Raw genomic sequence first — 12,500 nt, forward strand, 5'->3', positions numbered from 1 at the left:
GGGGGGGGGGAGTGATAAAAAGAACAGGAGCGTATCCTGGTTTATGCATTACGGGGTGCATGGTGATTCGCAATCTATCAAAAATACACACAAATTGATTTCAGTACGAAGTATCAAGTTTAAGTAGTAACTTTTGAAATTATCTAATTTAAATTTGATTATTTCGGACCTGGTAATACAGCTTATAACTTGAAAAAAAACAGGCTGGTATTTGCCCACCCTGCCCATTATTACCAGCCGTCCCTGTATGAGTGATGAACTTCCAGTCACCAACCACGCGGTTTTTCTGGGGGGGGGGGGGGGGGGGTTCTTCTCTCACCCCTCTCTTTATCCCAGTTTTTCTCTACGTGAAAAAAATCGTTTTAATTTCTTTGGTATTTTCTTGTCTCTTCCATCTCCACTTTATAGTCCCCCCCCCCCTCCCCCCCCCCCCAAACTGTTCTCTCTCTATCCCTCCCCACACCCTGTTTCCCTACGTCATTTTATATTGTTTAAATTGGATTCAATAGTCTGATGTCACGTCGCCCAGCAACGGTGGCCATCGTGGTTCTAAACAAAGGACATCGGTACTTTTTATTCTTCATGCTGGCTAGAACTTTTAATATGTCTTGTGATCAGAATGTATAAATAAAAGTCAAAACATGATCACATTTATAATGTTTTTCTCCTCAGGATACACTTTTATGCTCGTCGGAGAAAGATTTCATAAGGTCGTCCGCCATCGTTGCGATAGTTTAGAGCCAGTTACTAACTTACCATGCGTCATTACGAAGGAAGTGACGACATGACTGTTGAAGCGTATTGTTTATATTTCCTTCTTTCTTATTTTGCCCACTCACCATTTCATCTCTACTTCTCTTTTTTCGGACGGACTAATTTACACCGTATTATCACTGTACGGTGAAAATGATAACGGAGGCTATTTTCACCGTATGTATCAGCCAATCAGAATCACTATCATCACATGTCCCTAATACTAACGTGAGCGCTACTACCAATTGAAATTTTTTCATAAATATAATTTTAGGTCCCAACTACCTTGGGCCCTGTTACTGTTAGCTCAATGGGCTGCACATTCGCTCGTCATTACAATCTGTGGTTCGACTCCCCGTTGTGTCCTTGGAAAAGGCTCTTTACTCACATTCTCTCACCGTACTCAGGTGTAAAAAGTGTACCTGGGCGTTAACCGCGTTTTCTCTGTCGGAAAAACATTGTAACATCGCCTGCCTGACAGGCGCCATGTCCCGTCCTAAATGTTAAATGTTGCTGTTGGCCAGGGACCCCTTGTAAAGCGCTTTGAGCACATTTAGTGGATCTTGCACTATATAAAGGCTCATTTAATTTAATGGGATGAAAGCTGGATTGTATTACTTTGCGGAAGTTGTTTTTTTTTCTTTCATAAAACGGCTATGAATGTCAATAATGGTGACAACATTAAAATGACGATTATCTTCATTTATCACCTACAATTTCTAACTTTAAAAAGATTGTGATACAGGAAAAAGCAGATTAAAAATTCATGTCATTTATCAGAACGGGTTGGTTTGTTTTTTCATTTCACTCGTTATATCAAAACCTGGTATTGACGCTCGTTAAAACTTGCTATATAACTCATGAAATAAAATCCGTATTAAAAGACACTCATTGATTATCTGACTATTATTATATAGCTTGTTAAAATAGCCTACCAAGATACCATTATCACCTTACAGTACAATGCAATGACAATCAACTTCCAAGATATCACCGTACGGTGAAAATAGCAGTTTCCTTTTTTTCTTTCCTTTTTCTCTCCCCATTCTCTTTAGCCCTGTCTTTCTCAGTCGTTATATTTATTTTGTTTTGTTTTTTTTATTATGTCTCTTGCTTCTCCACTTTCTATTTCGTTTCTATCCCCACCCACCCCCCCCCCCCCCCCCCCCAACCCACCACTCTCTCTCCCGGTCTCTCTCTTTCTTTCTTTCTCTCCTCTGTCTCAATATAATAATATATATATATATATATATATATATATATATATATATATATATATATATATATATATATATATAATATAAATATAATAACATCCACCAGCCAGATATTACATACCAAGGCACAAAACTGTAATGTTAAATGTCTATCGTCTGATTAACACAATTCAGAACTAATTATAAAATGATTGGCTAAAAACAATAACAAAGAGCTGGGTGACGTCAATTTCGTGCCTTCTATACAAGAAATTTATCAAGAGAACATATATTTGACCACAGAAATAGACTTTTAAAATGTACAAGAACGCCAAGTGTCATTGATTTATCTTAATTGATCATGCCAAAGTTGTGGCACAATTTCATTAAAATTCAACCAAAAAACGGTCCACTTTTTAGAAAAAAATTCCTATAGAAGGGTTATAGATACCAATTAATGTGATCATTAAAAAATCATAACTTTTGAAATTATTTATGGATTTTCAAAATTTTAAATTTAAATCCTCTGTACTTAGTTAGCTCACACGGAGCTTTAATTCGAGAACAGTATGTCAAATTATTTTTAAAAATCATTTGTTGGAGAAACCTCGGACAGTCGCAATGCTAAACTATGCAAAAAATTATCCATAACCACCAATGTTTTTAGGTGTTACCTATTTACTCACTTATAGTTCTATACAAATAAGAATAAGAATGGAGGGGAAGGCTAAAATAATGTGATGGAGACGTGAAACTTAGGAGGGGGGGGGGGGGGGCATCCGTATGTGATGTGGGTGTTCGCTGGCAAGTGTCAACAGGACATTTCTAATCCCGTGGTTTTTTACAAAAATATTTCAAAATTTTGCAAAGGAAGTTAATGATGAATTTTGCAGAAGAAAATAAATAAATTTAGCAAAAAATTTTGCAGGTTTCTAAATATGTTGTATCACACCTAACAACTAACTAGATACATGCAACCCATGTAATAAAATATCCCCGCGGAATTACGCAATTTCAAACTCAAAATTATGCAAAATTACGGGACAAAAAAAGGCATCAAATTGAAAGTAACTCTCGCAAGAACTCAATTCGATAGGTACTCGGCTCTAAAATCTGTACTCAAAACGGTAGGGGCTGCCTGAAGCCGGTGATCGTAAAATACTTACGAAACAGTGAAAATGGAGAGGCTCCGTGCCGTATGGGAACAAAACAGACAATGGACGTTTCGGGTACAAACCCTTCGTCAGCACAACAATACACAAATTAACGTGGAAAACAAATAAAATATAATGTAAAATAACTTGTATCGTCTGTATTTAATGGTGGTTGCAATAGTCATACTGCCTCTCCATTTTCACTCTTTCGTTAGTATTTAAAATCTGTACACATGGTTATCCAGGTCGACTCTGAATAACTGTCTACAGTTAGCCAGAATCGACTCCGAATAACCACTTTGATGCTTTAAATGTGTAGACCTATAACTTTTTAAAAACTTTTATAAAATATAAACAAAACAAAACTTAGGCGTGTGCCGTCAACTGATTTCTCCCTATTAAAAAATAAAACAAACCACCACCAACTCATATTATAGAATGACGGATATATTATTATTAAAATACAGAATGTGTTCATTTATATTCTATTCTACTTATACGAATAGGCTACTCACCGATAACACAGCAATTCCTACACGTACCAGAAGGTCACTGAGAACAACCAATCCAAATTTTGACACCTTTCATTTTAGAGGTAGAAAAAGAACACAGAAACAATGTATTTTCAACGACACAAAATAGTACATCCCATCACCGATTCTCCACACGAATGAATATAAACAGTGCGACGACAATCAGAAGAGATAACTAATAAGATAACCTCTATGAAGGAAGAAGATTAATAATAATAATAATAACTATAGGCCCACATTTTTCGAATCAGTAGTACGGCTTTCGACATGAGCTTTTGACATGAACTTGAAGTGAAGACTTCTGACCTAGTAACGCATCCAAAAATAGATTCGACGTCTGTTCTCTCGGCTTCGTTCCGCCGTGGCAATGCCGCCGCTTTCCAAGTAGAACAACATAATAGAATTGCTATACCTACAACATCATTAACAGAATCGTTGGCACAGTCGTCGTCATCATCACCACCACCTTCATCATCATCATCATCATCATCATCGACATTATTACGACGGCACAATATAAACTATCACTCCAACACGCGTTCGAACAACGCCCCTCACTGCCTCTCACAGCAGGCAGAGAGCACAATAAACAAAGTACCGCCTACAAGGCACCGCGCCGACTGCTGGGGTGTGTGTGTGTGTGTGTGTGTGTGTGTGTGTGTGTGTGTGCTGCCCGAGTTTACGTACGGTGTAGGCAAATTCGCATCCCTCAATCTATCTCGCTTCACATCACATCGCATCACAACTCACAACGCAAGCTAAAGGGAACAGGCGGAAAGACTGGAAAGCAAACAGGGTTGCCAGTTTGGCATTTTAAATGCCAGATTCCAAAAATCTGGCATTTTTGAAAACCGTTTGGCATTAGAAAAATCATTTGGCATTTGGCATTTTCATTTGGCATTTTCTTTTCTTGTATATTATACTTCAAATGACACCTTTACTCTGCACTTGAACCAGATTCAACAAAAAACATCATAAGAAACACGAAACAGTAAGTTTTCGTAATTGTCAATAATTATTTAACTGTTTACGTATTTACCTTTCATGTTAATGTATTTCTTTTTCATTCTTAAGATCCAACCGTGGTGTAGTGGTTTAGCACTCCACTTAGTAGTCAGTAGGTAAAAAATTACCCCAACAGGAAATTTAGTATAATTCAAAAAAAAAAAAAAAAAAAAAAAAAAAAAAAAAAAAAGGAAAACACGCAAGCCACCAGGATATGATAGTAAATTGTCTATCAAAAGTGAGTAGTTTTCTTAGTGGGGGTGGAGAGTCAACAGACTTTGGCATTTTTTTGAGTGTTTTGGCATTTTTTGAGTCTTCCCCTGGCATTTTGTTGAAAAATAATCTGGCAACCCTGAAAGCAAAACGACCATTAGCTACTCACTCTGCCACCAGCAGAACTCACTCACTCTCACGACTCACGAGGAGCACGTTCAAAATAGTATGGTCTAGTTAGCAACCAATATATGCGAGCAGCGGCTCCGGTCCCGATAAGTTCCAAAAAAAAAGAAGAAAACCCACATTTTTTTTAACTGTCTAAATTGAATTTGTTCCATTCATCTCTCTCTCTCTCTCTCTCTCTCTCTCTCTCTCTCTCTCTCTCTCTCTCTCTCTCTCTCTCTCTCTCTCTCTCTCTCTCTCTCTCTCTCTCTCTCCTTTCTTTCTTTATCCCTCTCTCACTTTCTCCCTTCAACTCCCCACCCCTCCCCAATCTCGCTATCTCCTTATATTATATACATTATATCTTTATATATTTATTATTATTATTATTATTATTATTATTATTATTATTATTATTATTATTATTATTATTATTATTATTATTATTATCATTATTATTATTATTATTATTATTATTTGATATAGCGCCAGTATCCACAAATAGTGGTCAGAGTTGCTTTACAATAGTTCTTTTTAGGTATCACACAAATTCATTCGACTCCATAATCACCACAACAGTCACACACAAACACACTCACACACACACACACACAGACACACACACACACACACACACACACAAACACACACATCTTGCTCGAAGTATATGTTAAATGGTTTAAAATCACAAAACTTCACGCACAAAACATCAAGAGCACAGTTACACACATCTGCTTGCTAGGCGTACTTCACACATTTTTTAAATTTTTTATTAAGGTATGTTGTCGGATTAGATATTTTTGATGTCGAAAACGGCAAAATAAATATTGTATGAAAGTAAATATAAGGGGGAATATGGCAGGTTTGGTCTATATATAGAAACGCCTGGTCAGGTGGACGATGAAACTGTTAGAATTTGAAGGGTGGGGGGGGGGGGGGGGGGGGGGGGGTTGTGATGGTTGGTGGGGATGAGAGACGGGAGGGGGGGGGGGGGGGGGGGGGGGGTGAAGGGATAAATTATACCAAATTTCATGTCAGGTCCTTGAACAGTACGGTTTCTGGTTTATAACAAGACTCAGAGGCGATATATAATGTTATAGATGCTGTGCGCTTGGCTACGAAACACACCACATTGCTATCCGGAAAAAAAATAATGGACCAACACACAATTGGGGGGAATTGCGACGGTGCACGAGTGCGGTGGTAATGAGTTTGCGTCCTGGATAGATCGCCAAAACCTATTAGTGTGAGCACCAATTAGACGCTGCTACAGTCCTAAGACAAAGAGTCGAATATCTTTATTTTTTATGATTATTTTTTTTTATACATGAGAGTCAAAAAACTGTTTGCTCCTAGCTATATCTTTTAATCTTTCAAGTTAGTTGAATCCTTGGAGAAGTTTTTGTTTGTTTGTTTGTTGCTTTAGGTCTCTTCCAACACAATTGAGGTTATATGAGAGATCGCTGAAACAAAAAAACAAGCAATCTAACAAAAAATAGTACAAATGTAAATCAAAATCATAACCTAAAGATATCATAAGCTAAATTATAAATAACCAAGAACAAACAGGCAGAAGATTTACAAGAAAAAAAAATATCCCCTGTCAAAAATACAATCACAAACCAAAGGAGCAGGATAGGCTAGTAAAGAGAAGAAGAAACGACATCACTATCGGATCGTACACCCATGCGAACATCATAGGTATATGATTCAAGGGTGATGCTCCCATCCAACCACCCGCGAATCCTTGGAGAAGGCTCTTTACTCACATTCTCTCATCGAACTCAGGTGTACAATGAGTACCTGGCCATTAACAGCGTTGTCTCTGTCTGACAAAATTGTAATATCGCCTAACAGGCGTCATGTCCTGTCCTACCTGTTAAATGTTGCTGTTGGCCAGGGACCCCTTGTAAAGCGCTTGGAGCACGTTTAGTGGATATTGCGCTATATAAGAAAGCTCAAAAAGCTCTTCTTTTTTTATATATAGTCGAGTCACGAATATGAAATGCCAATCACTCAATTTGACCCAATTCAAATACAGATATAGATAGAATGCGCTTGGCTAAGAAGCTCATAACATTGCCATCCGGAAGTATAACGGACCAACACAAAAAACTGTGTGTATCCATGAACGTTTATAGTCAGATAATACAGTTCAGTGAGCATTACTCATAAACGCGGATGGCAAAAAACAATAACAAAGACCTGAGTGACGTCATCTTCGAACTATCTACATGTATTATGCGACCCTTTGGTCTACGACGACAGCCTCAACCTTGACACAATGAGGGGTTTGAAACATCAATGGGTAACAATTGAGCAGTAATTGTAACAGCGATGTGACTCAGGCTTCGTCAATTGGGCTTTAACTCTCTCTCTCTCTCTCTCTCTCTCTCTCTCTCTCTCTCTCTCTCTCTCTCTCTCTCTCTCTCTCTATCTATCTATCTATCTATCTATCTCTCTATCTCTCTCTCTCCCTCTCTCTCTCTCCCGCTCTCTCTCTCTCTCTCTCTCTCTCTCTCTCTCTCTCTCTCTCTCTCTCTCTCTCTCTCTCCTTACCAACTGTTTTCAGAATTTTCCCTGAAACATCACAAGACCTAATATGATAAAAATAGATTCTTCTTCACTCAAACAGAAAAAAGCAACAAGTTCATTCTATACATGATATTATTGTTCAGCTAAATAAGCTCTACAACGCAGTGTAAGTTTTTTTTATAGCTATGGTGAAAATATTACTTTTAATTCTGTGACATACAAAAGAAATTAGAATGGTAAAATGTGACCCCTCGTCTCAAAACGGTATTATGTCGGGATGGACCAGATGCTAAAAAGTCAAATTATAGTTAAACTGGTCAATGGTATGAGACGTTGGTATATAGCACAGTAAAATATGATATTTCTTCACCTCTATAAAGCAAATAAACTCAACTTAAGAGTGATATTTCTGGCTACCAATTCCATTTTATATAATAATAATAATAATAATAATAATAATAATAATAATAATAATAATAATAATAATAATAATAATAATAATAATAAATGGCATTTATATAGCGCTTTACCCCGTTGTCACAGGCTCTAAGCGCTTTACAGTGATATAAAACAAAACATATTACAGTGAGACAAGTGTGAAGGAAACGTGATACGAATTCAATTTAACAACAACAAAATATGAAAATAATATTGCAACATTATGACGTAAAAAGATAAAACTTTAGGCGAGATTTGAACGTTGTCAACGAATCCGAGCATCTCACGTGTGATGGGAGAGCGTTCCAAAAATGGGGGGCCGAAAATTGAAAAGACTGTTCACCTATTTTACGCAATGGCTTAGGTTTGACAAGGATTGATCGGTCATTGCTTGACCTCAAGTTTCTATTGGGGACATATATGTTTAGAAGGTCTTTAATATAGGAGGGACTGTTCGTGCTCAGGGATTTGTAGACAACAGTACAACTCTTATAGGCAACTCTTTTTTCCACAGGAAGCCAATGTAACTCACGGAGAAGAAGAGTTGCTGACGGGTATTTTTTGTTATTGCGTACAATGAGCCTGGCTGCGTTATTTTGAGCAACCTGAAGTTTGCTAATTTTGTCTTTAGCTAAATTCGCCCAAAGGGAGTTACAATAGTCCAATTTAGATAAAACCAGGGAATTAATTAAAAGTTCTGTTATATGCTTCGGTATTAAATTACGAATTTTGCTTATTTTTTTCATTTCTATGTACATAGATTGTATGGTGTTATTCACATGGCTTGTCATGGAAAGATCTTTATCAATGATGACGCCAAGGTTTTTTGCTTTATTTGAAAATTCTATTGTGCTATTTCCGAGAGTAATAGGCGATTTATTTGCCTGTTTAGGGATACTCGGCCTTCCACACATTAAAATCTCAGTTTTACTATCATTTAATTTTAACTTATTGTGGTACATCAAAGATTTAATCTCATTAAAACAGCTCGTGATTCGTTGTATTAAGAACTGTAAATTACTAAGGGGTGCTGAATCATATATCTGCGTATCATCTGCATAAAAATGATAACTCAGATTGAATCTGGATATCACACTAGATAGGGGCTGCATATATACAGTAAAAAGGACAGGGCCAAGAACAGAGCCTTGTGGCACTCCATAATTTAGTAAAACTTGTTCTGACTGAACACCATTCACCACGAGTCTGCCATCCATCCTGTAAATATGATTTAAACCATTTAAGGGCAATTCCTTTTATGCCGAACGTATTTTCTAGTCTTCTTAACAAAATGTCATGGTCAATGGTGTCAAAGGCAGCTGAAAGATCTAAAAGGCATAATACATTGATATTGTTAACATCAGCATTACATAACAAGTCATTAAAGATTTTAAGAAGCGCCGTTTCAGTACTGTGTTGATGTTTGTAGGCTGACTGAAAGGGTTGTTCCAAACTGTTGTTCTTAAGATGAGATGTTAATTGTGTAAGAACTACCTTCTCCAAAAGTTTTGACAAAAAAGGTAAATTTGATACAGGCCAATAATTGTTTAATATATTGTGGTCTAGTGATGGTTTCTTCAGAAGTGGTTTGACGAGGGCACTTTTAAAGCACGATGGAACTTCGCCAGTCAGTATGGATGTATTTATGATTGATGTAATGGATGGTAATAATGTATCGATGGAGCTGGCCAAAAGCTGTGCTGGTAGGGGATCAAGGTCGCAGGATTTAATGGGGGCTTTTTTTATCAACTCGTTTATGAAACTAGGTGAAACTGGTTGGAACTTGTCTAATGGGGTACCACAGAACGTATTTGTATCTATAAATGGTTCATGCCGATCTAGTTCTGAACGAATGTTATGGATTTTGTCTTTAAAAAAAATTGACAAATGTGTTTGGCAAGTCTCTTTGATTGGTTGTAGATGGTAATGAAGTGCATCTTTCACGTCCAAGTAGATCATTGCAGATGTTAAATAATTGTTTACAAGATTTAGAAGTTTCGAATTTTGAAAGAAAATACGTGGTCTTTGCCCTTTTTATTGTTGTCTTCCAGGCACGAAATGCGTTCTTGAACATTTCACGATGAATCGTAAGGCCTGATGTTTTCAGCAGTCTTTCTGCTCTCCGACACTTCGTTTTAGCTTCTTTAACGTCCGACGTATACCACGGAGCATACTTTCGGTTGGTGACGGTCCTTGTTTGGAATGGCGCATGTTTGTCAAGCGTTTCGATGAGACAACTATTCCACTGGTCTGGAGAAATCATTGAATTTTTAGAAAGTTTTGTTTCTAAATCGCCTCTGAAATTGTCCAAATTAATGCCTTTAATGTTTCTGGTTGATGTGATGGTGGTTTCTTGGCATGGTTTTGAAAGAAATGAGGGAGTGGTCCGAAAAGGGGAGATAATCGACGGTGGCGTTGATTTTTTGGAACTCTGAATTTTCTACAATTACCCAATCTAAAATATGACCAGCAGAGTGGGTTGGCGTTGTTACGATCTGGCACATGTTGTTCTCCGATAGTGACTCGTGCAATTTAGCGGTGTCTGTGACGTTGTCGAAGTGAAAATTAAAATCGCCGAGTATAATTGAATGGCCAGGACTCGTGTGTTGCAAAGTTAGCATCTCGTTGATTTCCTTCCTAACATCGGGTAATTTTATTTTGTTTTTCTTGTTGATTTTAAGCATCTTAATCATCCCGACTTAATACCGTTTTGAGACGAGGGGTCACAAATTGTTGATTTATATCGTAACGAATGTGATGATTTTTTTTTATGGGTGATAAGGAGAGGGTTAAGTGTTATCAACTCGTATAAGAGATAATCATTGAAAGTATGTCGTCAAGTATTAAGTTGGCTAGGACACGGGACGCAACTTAATGAGACTAACATGTCGTCGATCCTTTGGTTTTACACTCGCTTTCAGATTGGAAGGTCCTGGGTTCGAACCGGCCTCGCTCGGCGCATCGTTGAGTCCTTGAGAAAAGGCTTTTTAAACTCACATTCTCTCACCGTACTCGGGTCGAAAATGAGTACATGTCCGTTAACAGCGTTGTTTCTATTGGAAAAAAATTGTAAAATTAAATCGCCGTCATGTCTTGTACTACATGATACGTGTTGCTGTCGGTCAGGGACTCATTGTAAAGCGCTTTGAGCACGTTGAGTGGATATTGCTCTGTATAAGAGCTCATTTGATTATTTTATTTATTTAAACAAAATACAGGCCTACGAGATGAGCACGGGCATTGGCCAAATTGACCAAATTTGGGAATGTTAGTGTACTGTCAAATGTAAACATTGCTGCTCGAAGCTCGAAGAAATAAATAAATAAATAATGTGAAATTTTGAATGTAAGCTTCAAATTAATTATGAATCATTCATCTTAACAACGCCGCTCCGACATTATCTCATTCATCTGTAGTGTTTCATTCATCCTGTTTGTCGAGAAAGGGGTAACCCGAAACGTCCATTTGATCTGTTTTTGTATATTAAATTGAAGCTTACATTCATTTTCAAATTGTTATTTATTAGTGTACTGTTATTATTATTATTATTATCTTATCGGAATTTTTTTACAACTCGTGTAGAATGAATTTATTGACCTAAATATAGTATAGGGAATGAGATAAGCGGAAGAGTAGCGTCCCTTGATTGGACGTCACCCATAGTCTGTGACGTCAACGGGGGAAAAGTTATTAGAGAGAGAACGTCATGTTGGTTGTGCGCATTCCGCGAGGACGAGAGACGCATGCGCACAACCAACATGACGTTCTCTCTCTAATAACTTTTCCGTCGGTGACGTCACAGACTATAGGTGACGTCCAATCAAGGGACGCTACTCTTCCGCTAATCTCATTCCCTATTCCTGTGCTCACTTTAATCGTGTCGTCTTACTTAGATCTGACCTGTACTTATCCCACTATTTCCTAGTCATCTATCCTTATAGATAGTAGTATGCGCTTGGCTAAGAACCTCAAAACATTGCCATCCGGAAGTATAACGGACCAACTCACAAAACTGTGTGTAACCTTGAACGTTTATAGTCTGGTTGATACAGTTTAGTGAGAAGTACTCATAAACGCGGATGGCAATAAACAATAACAAAGACCTGAGAGACGTCATCTTCGAACTATCTATATAGTGCGGCTATGTGGTCTAGCTGTATGACACTCGTTTTCGAATCGGAAGGTCCTGGGTTCGAGCCTCACTAGCTCGGCGCATAGTTGAGTCCTTGAGAAAATGCTCTTTACTCACATTTTCTCACCTTACTATAGGTGTAAAAATGAGAACCTGGCCGTTGACAACGTTGTCTCTGTCGGACAAAAAAAATTGTAATATCGCCTAACAGGCGTTATGTCTAGTTTTACAAGTATTGCAGTTAGCCAGAGACAGCCTGTAAAACGATTTGAGCACATTTAGTGAATATTGCGCTATATAAAAGCTCAAGGATATTTTTTTATGATTTCAGCTATTATTAATCTCCGATAAACCATGTACATCCACTCACGCTTCT

General features: G+C 37.6%; 1 protein-coding gene across 2 annotated transcripts in view; it reads right to left on the reverse strand.

Annotated features, from left to right (window-relative positions):
- LOC144959760 (beta-1,3-galactosyltransferase 5-like) overlaps positions 1–12,500 on the reverse strand; it is a 54,916-nt gene that overhangs the window by 15,792 nt on the left and 26,624 nt on the right. Inside the window, exon 1 of one of the 2 annotated variants that reach the window (XM_078892488.1) lies at positions 3,619–4,127. The exons of the other annotated variant lie outside the window; for it this stretch is intronic. The gene's annotated coding sequence lies outside the window, so the exon portion shown is untranslated. Of the gene's footprint in view, positions 1–3,618; positions 4,128–12,500 lie in introns of those variants that run through there. 2 annotated transcript variants of the gene reach the window in all.

The sequence above is a fragment of the Berghia stephanieae genome, chromosome 14 (assembly GCF_034508935.2).
Source record: "Berghia stephanieae isolate SIO BIC M18660-M18661 chromosome 14, UCSD_Bste_1.3, whole genome shotgun sequence".
Lineage (NCBI taxonomy): Eukaryota > Metazoa > Mollusca > Gastropoda > Nudibranchia > Aeolidiidae > Berghia > Berghia stephanieae.